Source organism: Columba livia, chromosome 5, assembly GCF_036013475.1.
Source record: "Columba livia isolate bColLiv1 breed racing homer chromosome 5, bColLiv1.pat.W.v2, whole genome shotgun sequence".
Taxonomy (NCBI): Eukaryota; Metazoa; Chordata; class Aves; order Columbiformes; family Columbidae; genus Columba; species Columba livia.
The window spans coordinates 62,192,455-62,205,207 of NC_088606.1; positions in this window are offsets into that span (position 1 = coordinate 62,192,455).

Consider the following 12,753-nt stretch of genomic DNA (forward strand, 5'->3'; position numbering starts at 1 on the left):
AAATGCCTGTGGCCTGTGTACTTTCCATTCATGTTAACTGACTAAGCCAAGCTGCAGGTTGGGCGTAGATTATCCTCACAGTGCTTAGGAAGAGTTTTGATTGGACTATCTGATTATGTGTAATCCTGTCACCTATTTTTACTGGTGTTTTTATTCCATTTAAACATGACGCCTGCCATCTTTTTGTCATGGTCCTAAGCCTTTAATCTCATACAACATTGAGCGTGTAACTGCAGGGCTGACGGGGTCTTGAAGCACAGAATGAATATGGCACAGTCTGAACAATCTTCATTTCATTTAGTATCATTCAATTCTGACTATATTGGCATTTTTTGAACTTGACTTGTTGCAAAAAAACCCTCATTTTGGTTAATTTTTAGGTATAGTTGAAGGAAAATATATTGTTAAATAATATTTGTGTGGGTTTTGTCAATTTTTCAAGTCAAGTTTTGTTTACTTAACACTAATATACACAATGGGGCTGCTCACCTGAGTGAATTTATTCGGAAGTGTCAGTTTTCACAGTATTGAGCCTTTTGAAATCAACAGAATGTCTGAATTGAGGGTCATTGTGAGGTGCGTTGTGTTTTTTCTCTGATTTATGCATTGGTTCTATTCTGGCTTTTCTGTGAAGACACTGAACAAAATGAAACTAGAACTTTCAAAACAGAGCCTTGGGTCCTTTTTGATGGTGTCTGTGGAAATTTAAAATGTTCGCTCTCTCTTCCTTACTTTTTTTCCTCTTATTTTGATTAAAAATCTGAAAAAAAAAATCATAGATTATCAATTTCATCTCATCTCTTTACATGAAGTAAAGAATACTCTAAAGAAGATGGCTCCATTAACTTCCAATAAATTAATTCTTATTAGTCGAGAAAACTTCGTATTGTTGTTAGAGAGATATGGGTCTACATTTGCAAAATGACTGTTCCAGAGTACTGAAAACTGTTCCTAAAATTATTATTGTGCACGGTTAGGACCCATTTGCTGATAAGTGATAATATAGATAATAACTGTTTTTATACACAAACTATGTATCATAACTAATACTTCTGTTTAACTCTCTGAACCCATGAATTGCCTCTCAGAGCTTATTGTAATGTTCTGGTGGCACTTAGTAATTTTGCTAAAGCATTACTGAAAGCAAACCAGATTGCTGTAGCACGGGAGGAGAAAGGAACATTAATGGCTCTTTATGGCTCTCCAATATTGATATTGTATCTGCATCAGTTTGAAGTGAAATTTTTCCTCTTTGTGATGCTTTTATTTTTTCCACTGTCATACCACACAACAGTTATTTGTGACATCTTAATGACATCCTGCGTACCTCTTCAAAACATAGAGCAGATGCAGAGCCAGGCAATACTTTGGCATCAGGCAGGAATGACACAGGGTGATCTTGTAATTGTCAAATGTGTTCACGATCTCAGACCTACAACACATAGAGATCATTCTCGTTTCACAAAACCCCGAGTTTGACAGACTTTGCACATAGTCTCATAAAAAAAGTTTGAAGTTTGAAGTTTGAACTGGAATGAAGACCAGTTTTTGCTCATCTCTGTGTTTTTCCAGATGAGGTCTGGGGGGGAACAAGATCAGGCAGCTGAAGCTGCTATTGCTGTGAATGTATTGATCATGTCATCTCCTGCCATGCGCAACTTATCTCTATTTGCAACAATATGTATTATAGGAATACAGTCAATTGTATTTACAACTATAATAAGTGGTACTTAGTACTAAACTGGAATATTGGAATATTTGGATTGGTAACAATACTATGAAACCTCCCCACATAATTAACTTAAATTTTCAGCAGGCATTCATTAATTTTGGAAACCTACTAGAGATAAATACAAGCAATTTCAACAATATTCTTCAACATTTTCACCAGCTTTTTGGGAACAGAGAGAAGGAAAATGGAGTTTGATTACAGATAGCAGAAAAAGATTTAGAAGTGGGTAACATGAGTTTAAAATTTGATTACGGAATGTATTTATGTCTTTCTGACAATGATGAAAATTTCCCTAGATGGTTTTCTTTAAATGGATGTACTATTAATCTTTATAAATGATGATAACCTCTGTAAGATGCATTATTCTGAAAAACACAAGAATTCTGAAGGTGCTGCCTAATTACTAGAACATATAAGATCAAAACATTTAATTCAATAATAATGCCATCATCTTTTCCTCTGAAGGAAAACTTTCCATTACTTCTGATGGCCATTGGGCATGTGTCTCAGAATAATAAGACTTGGTTTCAAAATCTCTAGCATCAAATATTGATTTATAAATAAACAATGACAAAGTGGGAACATTAGACATATTTACTAATACGTTTTGGTTTACCGCAAAAAGGAATAGGGGAGGGAAGGTAGAGGAAGCTTTCGCTAATGGCATGAACCTATGAGATAAATTTATTATACTGTTAGTGAGCATGTTCCACATCACATTGAGTAATCTGGGTATGAGAAAACAGTACTACAAAACTTGAGTGGGAGAAGAAACAGATGCATATGTCAAAAAGATATGTTGTGTTACATTATTTCAAAGGTTCTAGTAAGTAACCAGGAGAGTAAAGAATGAATTTTTCCAATTCAGTAGCTATTGAGACAAAGTAGTTCTGGGGAAAGCAGCAGGATTTTCCTTTCCAAGAGCCACAAGATTTCCTGGTTTTGTAAATTTAAAGTTTTTTGTCTTTCATTGTGTGTATATCAAAGAAAAAGAAGTGTAAGTCAAGTGAATAGGTAAAGGTGGAACTAAAAAAGAGCTGTAAGTACTTTTAAATTCCAAATCCACGTGGTTGCTATTCAGCACAAACAGAATTTGAAAATACTTGAAGGTTAATATTTAGGTTAATATTTACAATATCTAATTCAGAGTCCATCAAATAATAAATGGGATTATAATAAGCTAACAGTTCAGTACTTGTACTTCTTTCCGGCATTTAGTTCAGCAACAATCTGAGAATAAATCAGATGAATCTAAAACATTTTGTTACGTGGCTGAAGTTCAACGAGGAAGTAGCCTCAGCATAAATGATTGAACTGAATATAAACAGACACCTCAAAGTCTTGTTGAAATATTTATTTTTTTTAAAAGGATTTCTACTTTAAAGATATTATTACTGAAATCCGTGGAAGTTTTGTCAGTGAAGTGGAAATAATCTTGAATGACAGAACCTTGCTTGAAAATCGATCACTCCATACACAGCCTGAGGATTCAGTCCATTTTGAGAATAGATTAGGAATGGTATAATTTTTAGATACCAGCAGTTGTTTATATATAACTTATATAAAAAGAAGAGATACCTGTGCGCTTCTACACTCATGTGATATTCTGACTACATTTCAAAACATAAAAAAACCCAAATGGTAGTTTTCTGAGCTTAAAGAATCTATGTGCCATCTGGCAGGCTGACTTTAAAGGAACAAGGTGTAGAAAAACAAAGGTAGCATAAAAAATACATCGTTGGTTTATTCCTTGTTTTGTGATGCAACAATACAAGAAAAGTAATCAAGCAATTTTTATTTAAGTAATAGGTAAATTATTTCTGTTTAAAAAGAAGAGTAAATGCTGGTTTTTTACTAAGGATTTGTCCCTGCTACCTACCTCTCCACTGAAATTTTTAATATATATATATCTATATATATATATAGATAGATACATTTATTTTATTTTATTTTATTTTTACATTGGCTTTGCTGTGGAAACTAATCAATCTTAAGTTCATCTCAGGAGACAGATTCAAAAGCTTGACTTCTGTGCCCATTTTTGATGCACCGAGTGGTAATCCAGTTAGGTTTCTGTTTCTACTTACTGAATTTAAGCCTCATCAGTGTTAGGACTGCCAAACATCTTGACATATTTACCGGTTAGTTTGACCATTTTTTGCCTGTTAGTTCTCAAATAGTTCTGTCTATAGGAGGGATTTCAAATAGCGCATTTCAGAGAATCCTTTGGGAAAAGCCATGATGCACTGCAGGTTTGTTACTGGTTTTCAGGCTGATTGAAATGGTCACACATTTTCCCGACCACACCACACTGTTATCTTTGTCTTTACAGGGTCACTTCTTCAGCCTGATTTACTGGCAATGGAGACATCGTTACTTTCCTGTATCCAAAGATGATGGAGTTGCTGCATGTCGTAAAAAGCTGCTCAAGTTTATGTCACAAACCTTCTGAAAAACAGGACTAGAGCTCAACAGTAAGCTGTAATTGTAAACATGAATAAGTAGTTTCTGTAATATTTGTCCTTGTAGTACCCTTACTAATGTGATATATAAATCAGATTTTATCTTGATGGAATTGCCAGGGATATATAATGATCTCACCTTGAAAGTAACCTAAATTGGTATTCCACTCACAGAGAAGCCTAGACTTTGAATTATAATCTAAACCTCTCTCTTGCACATTTACTTCCTTTTGTATTTTGTAATGAAGTGATCTTTATCACACATATTATCTAACATCAATGAAAGAGTAATCTATAGCTAGAAAACAGCAAAATTAACTTGTGAACACTAAATAAATTGCATTTCTTTCATGAAATGGATATGAAATTCAGCATCACTGAAATACTATCATGTAATGAAATAATTTTTTTTTTTAATAAAGTAACACTATTAACTGAATTCAGTATTAGAAATACAGATGTATAATATGTAACTCCATTCAATATATCAACTTTAACAAATGTTCTACACGTCTGCAGCCACTATACATTCTTCAAAATCAAGTAGTATATGACTTTTTTGCAGTGGCTACAAACTTCTTTCTTTTCTCACAAAAGTGCTTGTTGTTGCCTTTTGTAACATGCTAAAAAGATGAACAGCTACATAACCTTCAACAGATGAAAGAAAATATCATTTAATATGCTTCATTAAAATTTACTATTCTCAGGCTAACTGGAAAATCTGATAATGACTAGGCAGCTTGTACACTCTGATATTTCTTAATTAATTGCTATCTTATTGTTATCTGGTATGTCCCTTTTCTCTTCCAGATCTGTTCCTTCTACACAGCATTGTTTTTCCAGTTATATTGCCCTTTGTGGCATGATCCATCATTTTGCATTTCACTTTCAGTGCCTGATAGTTGCAATAGGCTTTGAGATGTTCCTGAAATAGAAAATATTTTGTTATTGTTTCAGTTGCCTGAACAATTCTGAAAACTACAACAGCGTACTGTTGGCATGTGAAAAATCTCAATATTTGGAATAACAAATCAAATCCTGGGTTAAAAAGCATGGTGCTAGACTAGGCACTTGACAGACTGGACCACGGAGCATTCTCTCTTTTTGCATTTTAGCAACAAAATTGGCACTTGTGTCTTCACCAGGAAAAGGGCTGTGCCCTCAGTTTATGTAAATTCACAAGATCATGTAGCACAAAAGCCAGCTGTGCTGTGCCCTAGAAGTTGTACCACCTGCTCTGGATCAGACACACTGCAGATCCCATCAATGCCGTGTGATTTTCTTGTTGGCTTTTCCTGTGGAGAGCACAATAAGCAGGTGGGAGCCAATTGCTTCCATGAATGAACTGTGCTGTGAAGCTAAGGCTGTTTATTTCTAAGTGAGTCAGCAAGTCAAACATACTAAAACATATCTGTTGACAGTGCTGTCTTTGAGCAATTTCACTTTGTAGCTAAGGAAGACAAATCTGTGAGTCCTTTGAGAAACGAAGCCCTAGGAATATCATTCTTTGTAAGAGTGCTAGTAACTGTGATACCCGAGTCGTTCATTGCTCAAAGCGAAGCCAAAAAGAATCACAAAGGGTGGACTTTTGCTGTTGAACACAAGAGCAAAACAAAACATTTATTTAATTCAAGAATTATGCTGATGCTTACTATGAATACTTAAAAGTATTCCTTTTTCCAAGTGCCTTGCTATAGGTAGGCAAGACTGCTGTTTCTTTTGGTAGTACTCGCCTTTTTCCATGCAAGACTGACTTCCACTGCTCCAAGCAGAGTCTATGATACAGCAACCCTGGTGCAGCTTCATGTGCCTCACTTAGAGTGTATCTGTTCCTTAACATCATGAAAATAATATCTATTCTGTAAAAAAAGAATATGCGGTTATCATTCTCACTTACTGAGAGCATTAGGACCCATCCAGCTCTTACAAATATGTTGTGAGAGTGGTACATTACAGGACATCCATAGTGTCTTTTGTTATTGGGTTCTTTCTCATTATGGTTATGATGTTCATTGTGAGGTTTCACCAGTACTATCACTTCCCATGTAAGCAACACAAATTGTATTTTAAAATATGATAATAAGAGGAGAAATGTACAATTTTAACAGAAGTAGTTCCTCATTTTCTGTTTGCATATCCTGGCTTGTATTGCTGCTTCTGTTACCCTGCTATGCTGGTTTCAAAGACCTCTAATACAATTTCTTGGGAAAAGAAATTTCTTGCCGAAGTCTTGAAGCTGTGGTGGATTTTCACTTTGGCATTTCAGTCTTTTTTTAGCCTGTACAGCTGTATTTTTCTTCCTCATGATTTGCTGTTTGGTGCAGTAAGAGTATTCTTTTACAGATCTAACAGAACTCAAGGGTATCCTTTGGGTGAGGATGAACTTTATCAGATAAAGGTTTTAACTGTCTTAATTTGCATTTGTTAGTATGGGGGCAGTTATTTGTAGTTACTTTTCATTGAGGTCCATTGAAATGCCAAAGGTATGTGGAACATCTCCTTATGACTTTTCCTACCTGAGTTCACTGTGAAGACTTGGAAAAATTTGAGAACTGATTTGGTGTTACTCTTTGCTTGAATGTGATACGTTACTATTTTACTGCTTAGTTAGGCTACTTAACAGCAGAGAGTAACAACTTCCTTGATGACTGAATAAAATAGTTAAACGTTACCTGTGCCTGTCATTACTTGTCAAATCATTGCACAAATAATGCTGTCAAACAGGCCACAGGAGTAAAACTTGAGATTTCCAGTGTCATCCGTGTATCAAATGAAGCATTAATAGAAGTGTGGGTGTGGGTAATACGAAATGGAGATTTACTATTAAATAAAGTTTTATCAGGAGGCTGACCTAAAGGGAAGAAGACCTGTAACTGAGGAATAATTTGAGGGTGACAGGTAAGAGTGGAAAGAGCCCAGCTGTTACATGGTTTAAATCCCTAGAGAATTACATTTTCCCAAAGAGATGAATGGGAGTTTAATTATGGAAAGCTGGAAGTAGGAAGAATAGGTTTAAGTGCTGGTCATTTTAGAAAAGTAAAAAAAAAAAAAAAAAGAAAAAAGTGCTTATTAAAATATTAAAAGAACTGTATAATTCTGCAAAACAGGAATCTCTTTGACTACTGGCAAGGAGAAAAAATCAGTACACGTATGATGTTTTTTAAGGTAGGGATTCTTCACAGGATTTTCTGATAGGTGCCATTAGGAAAAAAGGGCACTCTTGTTTGCATTCAGCACCTTCTTTGGAACATGTTTCTAAATCCTGTCCTGTAGTTCACAGATATATTGAATGTATTGTTACAGACTTTTCAGTGAGTTGACTAGAGCCTGGTAAAGACCTCTTGGTTCTGTGAGAATAGTCAGGTGCAGATAATCGCACCTGAGAGTAGTTTGGAGTTTTTGGTAACATAAAGCCTGAGAGTTAGTTTGTATCTTTTACTAATCTTTTATGTTAATACAGAATATATTACATTTTCTGCATTTTGTTTCTTTATGCTGCCCCAGAAAAATATAGGAAGAAAAATAGTGAAGATCCAATTCCTTGAAACAGGGGAAAGTTGCTGAAAATGGGGAAAACTTGTTTTCAGAAGAAGTGACAAAGTTCATAGTTTAATGACAGTGGCAAAAGTTTCTTCAATGGCAAATTAGTTTCTTAGCAAAAGCTGCAGAAGACAGAAAATTACAGCTGAATGATGACATATTGTGATGCTAAATATAAAATAGAAAGAAGGTATCTTTGTCTTGTCATCTTTCTGAATTTTCAAAGCAAAGTAATCTCTCTTTTTTTTTTTAAAGGATTAACATTTTTCTCATCATCATCAAAACATAACAGGGTGAAGTAAGAGGCAGAACTTTGGGTTTAGTACAAGACTGGAACAAACAATTGTGCTGGAACAAAACCTCACCAAATGCCTTTTTATATATTGTGGCTGAGTGGAAACTGGGCTGCTTTGGCTGCCCCTGTGCAAATAACACAACCATGGCAGGAACTGGAAATGCATGGTAAGAATGATTAAAGTTACACAGACCTGCATAAAAATAATTATAGACAAATTCCCATTCCATATACATTAGGAAATAGTTACAGCGCAGTTCAGCAAGGAGCATCAGGATGCATTGAAGTAAAAGAGAGGTCCACAGAAGGCACTTCCTTTCAGTAAGATGCTTGTTGGTTTACCCTGTCGAACCAGTGTGTAGAGAGTGCTGAAATGCCACAGGCAAAATGTGTAAATCTTAGTAGAATGAATTAGGAGATGTCATGAGTATCTTTTAAAGGTTAGCTTTCTTGTCACCTGTAAACAGAAGTCAGGCTGTTTATGTGTATAGTGAATTTTTAGTTTGTCAGCATCTTCATTGCTGTACTCAGAAGATAATTGCTGCTCTGTGAACTCTGCAATTATCTACTTTATTCATTTGGGTATTTTCAGAAGGAAAGCTGATATGAAAACCAATTATGATTTCCCTAGATAATGGACATTTTTATGTCAGATTTTTTTTTTTTTCCTACTAGTTTGACAGAGAGCATTGTTAGTATAAAGAAAGTTCCAGAACTGCATAAAAAAACCTGATCTGTCAGACATTTACTCAAATTTAAAATAACATTCATTTAGAACTCCCACTCTGCTGAACCAAGTCTTTATAAATTACCCCTTAAAGCTGGTAGTTGCTCATATATCTGTTGTCTTAGCTAAAGATACGTAACGGACTCTTACACACGCAAGCAGTGAGAAAAGCTCTTTATTTGTGGATAAAACAGGGGATTTGTTTTGACTGTGTTCATAGAAAACTATTATCAGGATTTATTTACTTTCCAATCATTAAAATGCTAATTCTTATCTTTAGATATTCCAGATCTATACTGGGCTACTTTAGCACCTTTAGATTGTTTTCCCTTTTGTTTTTCCATTTGCCAGTGCCAACAAGAGCAATACGCAAATTAAACATTGAAGATATTTCACAGACTGATTTTTGTGTTGTTTAGTTTTTAAATCACAGTTGGATTTCAGGCCATATGTGTAAAAGAAAGCTAAGATTATTTAAGGAAAATGTTGTGGTTTTTTGTGTCATGTTTTTCTTCCCACAGGTGATTCACATACCACGTTCTGTCATTTAGTAATTCCATGGATGCACAAAGGAAATCTCAGGGAACTGTGAGCTAGGTGGTTTATGGCTCTGCATATGGGTGTCCATATACCTGTGTGTATACAGGCACCAGAAATGTATTAATTCCACTTTGCAGAAAAGAGGGAAGAGTGCTGGACACTTTTTGAAATTGTTAACATTATTGTATGTAAATCACTTTATACTAATGAGGTCTGAGAACAGAATTCAACTCCAGGTATAATGCACACACATTTACATCATTCAGATGCCTCTGCATAGACTACATTGTTTAATGTAATCCAACCACTTTGTCAGAACAACCATTGCAGGTTATTCTTAACACCTTTTATTTGAAAATTCTTAGTAGTGGTTAAATTAGTAAACTCCATGGTTTTGATAAATATTTGTGTTGATAAATAATGCATATCTGTACGTTTCAGTTTGTATTATGAAGGGACCCTGAAGATAAGCCAAGCTTCATGTTACTGAGATTCACTTGGCTCCTTTCTAACCTGGAAAAGAAATATAGCTTAAAATTGAGCTTGAACTTGTTGAAGTGGGTGAATCTGGGCTGGTTTTGAGGTCACAGTGTTAATGTTTGGGATTTTTAATTGTTGATACATTAAGCTCTAAAGCAACTTTGCTAATTTAAGGAAGAATCTAAAGCACATTTTGCTGAACTTGGAAGGAAAATTTCATTAGAAGTGAAGTGGAAGCTGGTTTGCTCCTACATATTCTGCCCTGCACGTATGAGTGCTCAGGACTTTTTCCATTATGACTTTAATCCTTGCACCCACAGGGATATGTTATCATTTGGTGCATGTTTCTGTCCAAGCGTGATATCCTGGAGCTCATTTTCAAACCTAAATCTCTTAAATTTGCTCCTGTCCTTGAAACAACCCCTGGTTTTGTGCACCTTGATGGATGTTGGAATAACAGGCCTTGATAAAAGGGATGTAAGGTGGGTTTTGTCCCCCTGATTTATCCATTCCATTCAAAAAGGTAAAGTTATTGTGTCAAGTCTGGCTGTGACAGCCACAAACTAGACACCACTTGTTTGAGGATCACATGTCTATGTTTGATGTCTATGTATAGTCTTTTTTCATAATGTGTATTTTAACCTACAGCTTTGCACAAGATGTATCAATGAACCCTCTTAGCTTTTCAGTCCAAACCCTGCATATGTGGTGAAACTCTGAAAGATTAAGAATAATCAGTTAAACCTGTGATGTCAAATATATCTATGTTAAGGCAAATACTTCTAGGTATGTGAGTTAACTCCCAAGAAAGTGAACTCATTCAGAATTAAAATTAGTTTTAGTTTGTTTACTTAATTTGATTACTATCAGTAATGACAGCACCTCTGAGTGCTGTTCTCCTACTAAAATGCTAAGGGAATTTTATAAGCATATTTTTATTCACCACAGGATACATGAAATAATTGCAGAACCTTCTGTCCTACCAGGTCAGCACAGGGACATAATAGTGCCCAGGAATGTAGCTTGTTGCTTTTCGTGCTGCTTGATTATGGATAGAGACCATTGGTCTCTAGAGCACCCTCACCACCACTACATCTATTTTCAAACATTCATTCTCTGTTTTAAGGAAAGTGTCTGCAGAAACTCAGTGTTCCTACAGGAAAGGGAAGAATGTAAGATGTTACTTTCTAATATTTTCCTAGAATATCTGAAGGTGGCTGCCTGAAGTGTGCATGGCAGAGGGGATGACAAGCCTGTCCCAGACTATTATTTATTAGTTCTCCTGGCTTTTGTCTTATTAAAACAGATTAGAAGGATGACGGCATGACAACAGAGCCAACAGACCTTTTTTCTTTTTTTGGTTTAGGGAATAGCTTCAGTCTAGCTTCAAGTTATTATTTTTACTTGTGGAAAGCAGCTGCTGTATTGTTAGTCTGGTGGCTGTGTGCAATGTTCATTGATTAATCCATGTTGTAATATGTTGAGATGATGGTGCAGAGAAGCAAGGCCAGTGTTCACAACACAGTGCGTGCAGAGGGTACTTTCAAACTGACACATCAACAACCCCTTGTGTGAAGCACTACTGTATTTATAAGGAGAATGAAGTTAAGTGCTGAGAGCCCAGGTAGATTCAGCCCTTTCAGTCAGTACAGAGGGATTTAGAGCTCATCTTGAGGTCAGAAACCTCACCAAATTCCTCAGCATTAGGCCCTCTTTGTCAATGGACTCAGAGAATTATGTTGATGCAGATGAACTTGATTCCTGTTGGGTTCAGATGGGAGCTAGTTGTCTAATAGCTTTGTGTGTGATTTATATAGATCCACATGGGAATGTGATAAACTGTTATCAAATGAATTACATACTGAGCTCTGTATCCCACAGAGCAAGTTATCTGCTGGCTACTAGAGGTTCTGGTTCCAATTAGCTACACAGGCCTAATTCTGAACAATTTGGTGGAGCTTTTGACTTCAATGTAGGAAAAAAAATTAATCTGTGTTAGGTGGAAAAGATCTGAAGTACCTGGACTTTCAGATCCGCTTACTCAACTCTCTGACTTTAGCAACGCATTCAGTAAGATTTTCAACCTTGGGCTTCCATGCTGAGGTTTAACAGTTGGGTTGAAATTTGCACATTTTAATTTCTGAAACAGAATTTTGACATGGGTATATTGCCAAATTTTTAAGAGTTAAGTTTCAGTTTTCGGGACCTCATATGAATAATAATTGTGTTTAGAAACTACAACTGGTTTAGTTTTTGGTCTCCTTATGAAAACTCCTGTCCCTAGTTGTGTTCAGTTATGCAATGTCCAGAGACATCTAGGAACACAATGAGAGTTCCAAGACTTATACATAGATATGAGGAAATTTACTATGGTTCTCAGCTGCAGTCTACTGTAAGATTTCTCTGATTTTTTAGGGGTTGAGAAGGAGGCTTTTTTTTACTGTTTTGGGATAGGAACAGTGTAAAAATGAGGTAATTTTAGCTAGGAGTTTTTCAGGAGTTGTTCTGTCTCCAGTGTACTAAAGAACATCAGCTTTCTACAGATGGTATGTGATCTGTGTGTGCAACCTATTTACTTGGGCTACGGCGATGAGGTGCTAATTTTGGGAGCTCTGTGTTGGGCTGTACTAATGAGGCTATGACAATTATATCTTACAGCTTTACCTACCCTGATGCATAAACACAGAAGGTTGCTTCTGGCTGTAATTCCTTCCCTCGCCTGGTTGTGACAACTCTGCCTGAACATGAGGAGAAACACTGGTAGGTCAGTGTGTGATTGCCAGAACGCTCATTCCTGTTTGCTCCGAAGAAAAGACAACAAACTGGATGCTTCATTCAGCAGGTTAGATCTGACATAGAAGGCATATTATTTTATTGTATTAGTTGTACCTTAGTTCTCCTTGGCATTACTGTAAATTATTCTTAATGTCCTGAAATGCAAGTCTCCTTCAGAAGGGTCATTTACAAAGTATTTTTA